Source organism: Mytilus californianus, unplaced genomic scaffold (assembly GCF_021869535.1).
Source record: "Mytilus californianus isolate M0D057914Y unplaced genomic scaffold, xbMytCali1.0.p SCAF_52, whole genome shotgun sequence".
Classification (NCBI taxonomy): Eukaryota; Metazoa; Mollusca; class Bivalvia; order Mytilida; family Mytilidae; genus Mytilus; species Mytilus californianus.
In genome coordinates this window covers 1,044,645-1,056,800 of record NW_026262704.1, presented here as the reverse complement: position 1 = coordinate 1,056,800, position 12,156 = coordinate 1,044,645, and the positions used below count along the sequence as shown (strand labels likewise).

At 34.0% G+C, this 12,156-nt stretch overlaps 1 protein-coding gene and 1 long non-coding RNA gene across 2 annotated transcripts in view; both read right to left on the bottom strand.

Moving 5' to 3' along the window:
* The window catches only part of LOC127703831 (epidermal differentiation-specific protein-like), a 108,950-nt gene that overhangs the window by 26,231 nt on the left and 70,563 nt on the right, over nucleotides 1–12,156 (bottom strand). The window lies entirely within an intron of this gene.
* LOC127703849 (uncharacterized) lies at nucleotides 2,692–11,800 on the bottom strand. The gene is made up of 3 exons (XR_007983083.1): nucleotides 11,690–11,800; nucleotides 6,345–6,474; nucleotides 2,692–2,794 (listed from the first exon to the last, which is right to left on the bottom strand). It is a non-coding gene; the product is annotated as an uncharacterized LOC127703849 (long non-coding RNA).

The window sequence follows — 12,156 nt, the reverse complement described above, 5'->3', positions numbered from 1 at the left end:
TTTTTTATAAGACTTGCATGTGTTAAAATTAGAACCCCCTTTTAAAAAATGGATGGACCCATATCAGTTTCCGCTTATAATGAACTAGTGATTTTGTCCACTTAATATGACATAAAAATACCCTTTCAAAAAGAAAAGACTATTCCATAAAGGAGTAAGTTCGGTAAGGGCCAAATTTGGCCGATTATTAAGTTTCAGGATAAAATGTGTTTTAAGTTGATGAAAAGACATGTGAGAAAGTTATATAGAACTATTTTTGCCAGAGTTTTAATTTTAAGCATTGATTTTGAATAGGTTAAAAATAGAGATTTTTGCGAAATTGGAAAAATCGTCCGGATTTCAACCAAATTAAGACCTAGGAAACATAGAGCGCAGGCGTCGACAAACAAAATATTCAAGTCAGATATGTTATATGTCATAACAAACATTAGGTTTAAATATCTTTGTTGTCAACGCATGCGCTCTATGTTTCCTCTCCAAAAAATCAACGTAAATTTACCCGTTTTCATCGAATTTTCGCGGAAAATTAAAATGAGTGCTATATATTTGTGACGTTATGAATAGAACGCAAAAACATAAATTTACAACATAAAGACGATTTTCCAATCTAGTCATTATATATTACCTATGTTTCCTTGTGACATTGGTCAATAAATCCTAATTTCAAATTTCAGCTAGAATTAGGGCCCATTTTAGGGCCTTATCGAACCTTATACTCCTTTTCAGCCCCAGGTTTGTTATTGTATCTATCCTTTTTTTGGTACAATTTTTTGTGCACTGATGTCTTTCTTTTTGTCTTTGCACTTTTGGTTGTAATGTTGTTGGGCACTCAGGCTTCCGCCACCAATAAAAACTGACAACCACAAAATAGCACAATAGTGCTGAAGGTGGCGTTTTACATCAATCAATGTAACGTTATCATTCTTAGTATCTTAGCTGTCAGTGACTTTTTTTTTATATCTCTTTACTATTTAAAGATATTTTATTTAAATAATTTATTATTCAAATTAGGCTCAGTACTAGATAATATATATATAAAAAAAAAATATTTCCCCCCATTATTTTTCGTAGCGAAGACAGACTGTCATTAATATCTCCACCTTCATCATTTGGAAGATCAGATATAATACAACCCCCACTCAGAAACAGACTTTGTTCTCCTTCATAGTCACAGTCTGTAAATCCAACCCATCTAGTGAGAAAAAAAAACCGTTTTATTTATTGATAAATAATTTAATTTTGGATGTAACACATCTTCTGATTGGCTGAAAGTTTTTTGTCTATCCGCTCACAGACACAATTTTGTCATTTGACCATAAATAATTCAATTTTGGATGTAACAAGTCTTCTCGTTGGCTGAAAGTCTTTTTGTCTATCAGCTCATGGATATAATTTTGTCATGTGACCGTGAGGTGATAAATTTTTTTTCATGATTTACTCTTCAAAAATGGAATTCAGAATTAAACTATAAGGAGAGTTTGTAATATTTTTCCTGTTTAATCAAAATAATTCATAAAATTGGGATGACAACTTAAATTAGGGTGGGGAAACTAAACAAGAGGCTCTCAAGAGCCTGAATCGCTCACCTGTAATTTTTTGCTTAAATCTTTCATCAATGATTATTTTTGCTTTTCAATATATATTAATGAGTGGCTTAAAAATGCCATTTAAATGTTCTTTGTATCTGTAATATTTTCTTCAAAAGCAAAACAATGCATTTTACCCCTATGTTCCATTTTAGCCACGATAGTGGCTATGTTTCTTGACGTACAAGTAAATAAAATACAGAATTTATACTAGATACTCTGAAACTCATTCAGCCCAGGTTTGGCTGAAATTGATTCAGCAGTTTCAAAGGGGGCTAGGATGAAATTTGAAAAAAAGGCAGGACAGGAGTTTTGGGTTAAAAAAAAAGGCACGATGAGCAACTTTGCAAGAAAGAAAAACCAGGATGACAATTTATATAAAAAAAAGTCAGGATAAACTAATAAAAAAAAGGCAGGACTGCACAGAGTTAAAAACAGGCAGGACAGAGATTACAACTAAATAAAAAATGCAGGACAGAATTTTTCATTCTCGCCCCCCCCCCCCCCCCCCCCACATAAAAATCAAATGGTAGCTCCCTAAGGGAAATATAAAAACTGTCATACAAGTGGGATGTTGAGTTAGGTATAAAACCAGTCTTTTCGTTATCGTTTGTTGCTGCGTTACATTATTTTGTGCATAAATTAGACTGTTAGTTTTTTCATTTGAATTGTTTTATATTTGTCATTTTGGGGCCTTTTATAAAGCTGGCTATGCGGTTGAGGGCTGTACGGTGACCTATAGTTGTTAATTTTTGTGTCATTTGGTCTCTTGTAGAGAGTTGTCTCATTGGCAATCAGACCACCAGACTGTACCAAGTTAGGAATATGGCAGTTGTTTTTCACTAGTTTGGTTGATTGATAGCATATGATTTTGTCAGTTTTTATGGACTTCCCATGAATTTGCCTAGGAGTTCGTTTTGCTTGTTGTACTTTTTTATCTGAAGGAGTTTAAACCTTAGTTTCTTATTAATTTCTAAATTTATCAACTAAGAATTTGAAACTTATCTTACCTAGATGTAAAAGAGAACGAGGTAAATATTACGCACACGTTTTCAGGTCAAAGGGTAGATTGATCATAGTACTAAAGATACTCACGCACCACTATAATTGTACAATTTCAGGTTTGGTACATCTTCACGTAAAGTCAGAGAACGCCCTAAAAAATTATTGTCTTTGTATATTGTACACTTCGACTCTTCAGTAAAATCCTAAAATAGAATCTTCAACTAGATATATTTATGGCATTATGTTATTTTCTACTCACATTCTATTTACTATTTAAGCTTTCAAGATGATATTTGTAAATGTTTTTCATCAATAAAAAAAAATGAATACAAAAAAAACCAAGCATTCTGAGAGTATTGCATGGCAATACATAGTCCCCTACCGGTCAAAAAATCATTGTACTGGAACAAAATGCTAACTTGATCTATAACTTGTCATGGTGTAAACTATAGACCAATTATCAAATCAATATCTTCAAGCATGACGAAAAAAAGAGCGGAAAACTGATTATATTTGAGTGAATTTTCTAAGTCTAAGGACCACAACTCTGCACAAAATCATCATACCGGAACAAAATTCGAACTTGATCTGTAACTTGTCATGATAAAACTATTTAACAAATATCAAGTCAATATCTTAAAGCATGACGAAAAAAGTGTGGAAAACTGATTATTTAAGTGAATTTTCCAAGTCCAAGGACCATAACTCTGCACAAAATCATCATACCGGAACAAAATTCGAACTTGATCTGTAACTTGTCATGATTAAACAATACACCAAATATCAAATCAATATATTCCATGGGACACAGATGATGCCCCTGCTTGCATATCATATAAAATTATAAACAGACATAACTGAAGAAAGGTAAAAGTGACCCTACCCAAATTTGAACTTGATCTGAGTTTTGTGGTAATAAGTATTGTGTATATTAAGCTTCATAACATTTAGTTGAGGCAAACTAAAGTTAGAGAACGGAAACAAAAAATTCAGCAATTTTTCCCTTTGTAAAGGGGCATAACTTTAGAACAGTTAAAGTGACACCACCATAATTCAAACTTGATCTGTATTTTGTTGTAATGAGCATTGTGTATAAGTTTCATAACATTTGGTTGAGGCAAACTAAAGTTAGAGAACGGAAACGAAAAATTCAGCAATTTTTCCATTTGTAAAGGGGCATAACCCTAGAAAGGTTAAAGTGACACCACTAAAATTCAAACTTGGTCTGTGTTTTGTAGTAATAAGCATTGTGTATAAGTTTCATAGCATTTGATTGGGGCAAACTAAAGTTAGAGAACGGAAACGAAAAATTCAGCAATTTTTCCCTTTGTAAAGGGGAATACTCTACAACGGTTAAAGTGACACCACTAAAATTCAAATTTGATCTGTATTTTGTGGTGATAAGCATTTTGTATAAGTTTCATAGCATTTGGTTGAGGCAAACTAAAGTTAAGAGAATGGAAATAAAAAATTCAGCAATTTTTCCATTTGTAAAGGGGCATAACTCTAGAATGGTTAAAGTGACGCCACCAAAATTCAAACTTGATCTGTGTTTTGTGGTAATAAGCATTTTGTATAAGTTTCATAACATTTGGTTGAGGCAAACTAAAGTTAGAGAATGGAAACCAACTTTGGGACGTACGTACGTACAGACGGACAAGGGTAAAACTTAATGCCCCCTCCGCTACGGTGGGGGCATAAAAAAGTGTGAAAAACTGATTTGACGGATTGACGGATGAACAGACAGATGGAGTGCAAACCTAAAGTCCCCTTCGACTTCGTCGGTAGGGGACTAATTAATCAGGTACTCCTTATCTTGTAAATGATGCAATCTCATTTAAGGGCTAAATACTGGTTTTCTTAAACAGTTAACTTGTCACATAGCAGCATAAACAGCATGAAAACACACAGTTAAAATTGAGAATGGAAATGGGGAATGTGTCAAAGAGACAACAACCCGACCATAGAGCAGACAACAGCTGAAGGCCACCAATGGGTCTTCAATGCAGCGAGAAACTCCCGCACCCGGAGGCGTCCTTCAGCTGGCCCCTAAACAAATATGTATACTAGTTCAGTGATAATGGACGTCATACTAAACTCCAAATTATACACAAGAAACTAAAATTAGAAATTATACAAGACTAACAAAGGCCAGAGGCTCCTGACTTGGGACAGGCGCAAAAATGCAGCGGGGTTAAACATGTTTTTTGAGATCTCAACCCCCCCTATACCTCTAGCCAATGTAGAAAAAAAAACGTACAACAGTACGCACAGTAAAACTCAGTTTAAGAGAAGTCCGAGTCCGATGTCAGAATAGGAAACAAAAGAAAATAAACAAAATAACAATAATACATAAATAACAACAGACTACTAGCAGTTACTGACATGCCAGCTCCAGACCTCAATTAAACTGATTGGAAGAATATGTCTTCATCATATGAATATCAGGTACAATCCCTCCTGTTAGGGGTTTAGTATTATACCGTCATAAAATATACGAGAAGAACATAACCCGTGTCATGCCAACAACTGGTTTTACAATAAATATGTTTAATTCCGATGCAAAGATCCTATAAGTGAATCAATATTAAAGCCAAAATATGCAATCTTTAATGACCTGACAACAGTATCGTAACTATATCCCTTCTTAATAAGTCTGTTTAAAGGTTTTGTTAGCTTTTGAGGTGAATACTGACATTTTTGTGCTTTGTAAAGAATATTACCATAAAAGATTGGATGTGAAATACCCGAACATATAAGATGTCTGCATGTTGAGTTATATTTACGAATGATGTCCTTATACCAATGATAAAATTTAGTAAAACCCTGGTGTAATAATTTTTCAGTAATATATAAATTTCTCTCGCTAAAATCTAATACGTTGTTATATACACGAGCGAATCGTACAAGTTGAGATATATAAACACCATAAGATGGTGACAAGGGAACGTCACCATCTAAAAATGGATAATTAACGATAGGAAATGAAAAATCATCTCTTTTATCATAAATTTTTGTATTAAGCTTCCCGTTAATGATATAGATATCAAGATCGAGGAAAGGACAGCGGTCATTGTTAGTATTAGCTTTATTTAAAGTAAGTTCAACAGGATAAATTTCTTTACTGAAGTTGTCATTATTGAGAGCCAATATATCATCCAAATATCTAAAAGTATTGTTAAATTTTTGTATCAGATGTTGTTTCGATGGGTCTTTGCTGATTTTAGTCATAAATTGTAACTCATAACAATACAAAAACAGGTCCGCAATAAGTGGTGCACAGTTAATCCCCATTGGAATTCCGATAACTTGACGATATACGGAATCTCCAAACAGTTGTTCAGATTTCGGTACAAATTTCTCTTCTGACAGCTATTGCAACAATTGGGAACAGATCTGATCATTTATCATATTATTATAATTCCGATAAGGACGACATTGTTATTATTTCATTTTCTAAAGCTTTGCATCTAATTTCTCAATATTATGAGTGTTACGGCGGATACCACATGTGGAGCGGGATCTGCTTACCCTTTCGGAGAACCCTAAGATCCCCCTTTTTGTGGAATTCATGTTGCTCTTTTGTTTTCTTAGTTGTGTTATGTATACTGTTGTTTGTGCTTTGGTCCATTTCTTTTTTTGCCATGGCATTGTCAGTTTATTTTTAGGCTTATGAGTTTGAATGTCCCTCTGGTATCTTTCGCCTCTCTTTTAAAAATTGTAGATAAAATAATTTCTGAACTCTAAACTTACAAAATTATCTAGCAATCTCAAAGATGATGCTTTGTCGTTGAAATTATCGCAGAGCTTCTCATTATAATCTTCGCCATCCTGTACGACGAATATTTTTCCTTGGTAATATTTTTCCGAGTAAAGTATCCACCTTAATAAACAGTGAATAGAAACTGACAAATAAAGGTAAATCAGAAAAACTCCTATGAGGAATGATTACATTGAATCATGTGATCCACAAACAACAAAACAAAACATATGGGATATATTGTCACGAAATAGAAGATCCTTTATAATATCAGTTTCAAATGGAAAAAGTATTCTGGAATATTATTTCCAGTGGAATAAATATTACGTACAGTATATGTTCCTAACGGAATAAATGGTATAGAATATTTGTTCCAACATTGAAACAGATATTATGACATTGTTTATAACAAAGTTTCTAGTGGAACATCTGTAAGGCGGAACAAATATACGTTGACACCATCCTATAACAAAACAAATTACAATTTTTTATTTAGAAATTTTTTTTCTATGACCAGTAAGTTTTTTTTATATAAGATTATAACTCATAATTGCTAATATAAAACTGTAATTCCATTAAAAATTATATGTGTTTAAAAATATTGTCTCTGTTTGTTTTGTTTTCTTTTCTTCACTGACTTCTCTCTAATTTATAAAATATACAGAAAAATCTGCATAAGAGATAATCTGTATTAAAAAAAGAAAGTTATACGCGCGGCCATAGTAAATATTGTGTCAAAATTTTATGAAAATTAAACGAGCTAAATTAATTTTAGTGAAGGTGTTTGGGACCACCTTAATAGACCATTAATTTAAGGTCCGTTTGTACGCATTTCATGTAGATTGAATCTGCATTAAGAGACATTAAGTGGTCTCTTTAAACAACTTTCTCTGTATTAGTCTTGGTATGGCATTTGAAAAATCAAACTGCTTGTGAGCAATGAAGTGTAAAGGTAATTGCTTTCATTTAGCAACTTTGTCAATTTAAAAATAAAACATTGAATTGTAATTATAAATTTATAAATTATAAAAATATGCAAATTATAAATTTTTATTTGAGTTGAAATTACCTCTCTTTGTTCATGATTGCACATTTGTAGTTGAGTCTTTTTCTATAACAGATTCGTTCACGCAATTTTCGATAAAAGTTTTGTTGACAATATAAAAAAGAAGATGTGGTATGATTGCCAATGAGACAATTCTTCACAAGAGACCGAATGACACAGAAATTAGCAACTATAGGTCACCGTACGGCCTTCAACAATGAGCAAAGCCCATACAGTATAGTCAGCTATAATAGGCACCGTATATTTGGTAATTCAACTACACATCATATTGTAACTTGAATATCTAAGTATAACATATCATTTATAAATTGCATGAAATTAACTGGATATTAAAGATTTAAAGAAGGATCACTTCACACTACTATTTTCTTTGAACTATCAAAGGTAGTACATAACAAACCTTAGGGGATTTAGATATCAAGTCCGTATCATAGGGTTATAGGGGCAGATCCTGCAATTTTTAAAAGAAGGGGGTTCCAAGCCCATGATAAAGGGGGGTTCCAACTATATTTCCCCTATCAAATGCATTGATCGTCAAAAAAAAGTGTGTGTGGCGGGGTTTAGGGGGTTGGATCCGCTACTGGGGTTTTCATGTAATCTTTACTCAAAAAACAAACTTGATTTTGAAAGCAATACTTACACCCCTTTTTTGCATTTGGCACTTGATGTGATGTCATCAAAGTCATACTCATCTAAATCCGGACAGGATTCTGTAAAATCTTGGCTTCTTCCACCATAACAGATGTGTTCGAACAGTGTTATCTTGTTGTACAATTTCAGGTTTGGTACATCATCACGGAAAGTCAGAGAGCGCCCTAAAAAATTTTTGTCTTTGTATATTGTGCACTTCGACTCTTCAGTAAAATCCTAAAAAAAGAAACTTCAACCAGATATATTTATGACATTATGTTATTTCCAGTCTACTCCCATTCTATTTATACTTGACCTGTTAGAATGTTAAAATCCTTGTTATAGGTACTTCTGATGGCAGTGGAAATTAACTATATTATGTACTATTAAAAGAAAGCCTGAGGCATATTATTAAGTATTACACGGATGTAAGTTGCAACAATCATAAATTTAGTTGATATATGATATCGAAAGACAAATTTGATAGTAAAAAAACACCAAAAGCAAAGCATAATGATTATAATTAATATGCTTCTATAAATGTCAGCTAGTCATAAAATAGACAACTTTCGAGTACGATGCATTTCCGTCAAAAACTTTGGTTTTAGTAAACATCATTTGTGCGTTTAGGGGCATCGTCACTTGCGTTCCCATGTTGAGCGAGTGGTTGGAAAAATATGATCCTATATTGCACGAATTATTTGGCAAATTAAATTCTTAAAATTGACAATCAGCACTGCTATCATTAGGGCAAGCATAATTGACGATTTTTTTTCGATGAAGGACATAACTCGAAAGTGGATATTCTTATCAGTAAATAGATGCCAACTTGACAAAAGCAGGAAGTCATGTACTACAGATAATTACTTATATGAGTTATGATGAGTGTTAGAACAGGTGCCACATGTGAAGCAGGATCTGCTTACCCTTTAAGATCACCTGAGATCACCACCCTTTTTTGTGGAGTTTGTGTTGCTCAGTCTATATGTGTCTATGTTGTGTTTTGTAAACTGTTGTTTGACTGTTTGTGTTTGGTCTTTTTCTTTTTTTGCCATGGGGTTGTCAGTTTATTTTCGGCCTATGAGGGTTATGAGTTTGAATGTCCCTCTTATCTTCTGCCTTTTTTTTTTTATTATTTATCTATAGATAAAACTATTTCAATCTTATTCTGGTTGAAAGTCTATATACTTACAAAGTTGTCTAGTAATTTCAAAGATGATGCTTTATCATTGAAATCATTGCAGAGCTTCTCACTATAATCTTCCCCATCCTGTACAACAAATACTTTTCCTTGATAATATTTTTTCGAGTAAAGCATCCATCTTAAAAATTGAATTAAAAACGGCAAATGAAGGTAAATCAGAAAACTCTAATGAAGATTGACTACATAGAATTACAGTGTGAGCCCTAAACAACAAAACTAATGGGATATATGCTATAACAAAACGATTTTTATATAACTAGTCAGTTTTTATATCCCACCTAGGGGCATTATGTTTTTCGGTCTGTGCATCAGTTCATCCGTCTGTCCCGCTTCAGGTTGAAGTTTTTGGTCTAGGTAGTTTTTGATGAAGTTGATGTCCCAATTTCACTGTCCACTGAGCATAGAAAATGATAGTGCGAGTGGGCCATCCGTGTTCTATGGACACATTCTTGTTTTATATAAAATTGTAAATTACATGTGTTTAAAAATATCATCTTTGTTCTTTTTTTTTCTTAACTTCTTCTTTCTAATTCATAACATATACAGTAAAATCTGCTTCTTTGTATAAGGCAATCGGCCTAAACATGCATGGAGTATTTGCCACTGGACATCAAGCAACCAGCAATCAATCATGTATTAAGCAAAAACTTTAAAACCTGTGTTATAAGACCATTAGTTTTACATCCATCTGTACTGTAGTGCATTTCATATAGACTGAACCTGTATTAAAAGACCACCTGTCTTATGAGACCACTAGTTTGTTCTCCATTAAGACGTCTCTTAAAACAGCTATAACTGTACATATTAATCTTGAAATGACTATTTGAAAAAAAATAAAATGCTCCGCTGGGCGCAGCTTGATACGACCGCAGAGGTCGAACCCTGAACAGTTGGGGCAAGTATGGATACAACATTCAAGCTTGATAAGCACTGAATTTGGATTGTGATTAAATATGTGACACAGCATAGGTTTCTGACACAGAATGAATGTGGTCTAAGAACTTAAAAATTTTTAATTTACCTATTCAAACCATATCATTATTATTTGCTTTTATATATAAATCAGAAATAACCAATTTAAAATGGAAAATTTTAAAGAAAAAAAAGGAAAAAAAGGAACCCCCCCCCCCCCAAATTTGTTGAACCCCCTTATGATTCATCACCCCAAAACTCAATTCCAGCCTTCCCTTTGTGGTATGGTATCTTGCAGTACAATTTCAGAGAGATCCATAAACTTGAACACAAGTTATTGTCTGGAAACTAGAAAAATGCTTATTTTTGGCCCCTTTTTGGCCCCTTGTTCCTAAACGTTTTGGGCAATTACCCCCAAACTCAAACCCAGCTTTCCCTTTGTGATATGGAACCTTGTAGTACAATTTCATAAAGATCCATACACTTACACACAACTTATTGTCCTGAAATTAGAAAAATGCTTGTTTTTTTCCCCTTTTTGGCCCCTAATTTCTAAAATTTTAAGGCAATTACCCCAAAATCAATCCCAGCCTTCCCTTTGTGGTATGGTACCTTGCAGTACAATTTCAGAGAGATCCATACACTTGAACACAAGTTATTGTCTGGAAACTAGAAAAATGAGTGTTTTTTTCCCCTTTTTGGCCCCTAATTTCTAAAATTTTAAGGCAATTACCCCAAAATCAATCCCAGCCTTCCCTTTGTGGTATGGTACCTTGCAGTACAATTTCAGAGAGATCCATACACTTGAACACAAGTTATTGTCTGGAAACTAGAAAAATGCGTGTTTTTTGCCCCTTTTTTGGCCCCTAATTCCTAAAGTTTTGAGACAATTACCCCCAAAATCAATTCCAGCATTCCCTTTGTGATATGGAACCTTGTGGTACAATGTCAGAGAGATCCATACACTAACACACAAGTTATGTCTGGAAGTTACAAAAATGCTTATTTTTGGCCCCTTTTGGGCCCCTAATTCCTTAACTGTTGGTACCATAACCCCTAAAATCAATCCCAACCTTCCTTTTGTGGTATTGAACCTTATGGTAAAATTTCATAGAGATCCATTCACTTAAACTAAAGTTAGAGTGCGAAAACCAATGTGTCTTCGGAGGACGACGACGACGCCAACGTCATACCAATATACGACCACAAAATTTTTTTTGCGGTCGTATAAAAATGGGGAATGTGTCCATGGGACACAGATGATGCCCCCACTTGCATTTAACATTAAAATTGGCATAACTCGAGAAAAGTAAAAGTGACGCCACCCAAATTCCAAATTGATCTGTGTTTTGTGGCAATATTAAGCATTGTGAATAAGTTTCATAACATTTGGTTGAGGCAAACTAAAGTTAGAGAATGGAAACCAATTACGGACGTAGACAGACAAAGGAGGGTTTACTTAATGCCCCTTTGCCAAGTGATGGGGGGGGGGGCATAAAAAACTTGATTTTGATAGCAATACTTACACCCCTTTTTGGCATTTGGCACTTGATGTGATGTCATCAAAGTCATACTCATCTAAATCTGGACAGGATTCTGTAAAATTTTGGCTCCTCCCACCATAACAAATGTGTTCGTACAGTGTTATCTTCAAAGAAAACAAAGACAAATAAATAGACATCTTTGAGATGGGAGCCATCTGTACAGGCCCTGCTGTAAATTACGTGTGGTAAACAATTTGTATGGATAAGCTGATATGAAGCACTTTTTCAGATATTAAAATTGAGAATGGAAATGGGGAATGTGTCAAAGAGACAACAACCCGACCATAGAACAGACAACAGCAGAAGGTTACCAACAGGTCTTCAATGCAGCGAGAAATTCCCGCACCCGAAGGCGTCCTTCTGCTGGCCCCTAAACAAATATATATACTAGTTCAGTGATAATGAACGCCATACTAAACTCCAAATTGTACACAAGAAACTAAAATTAA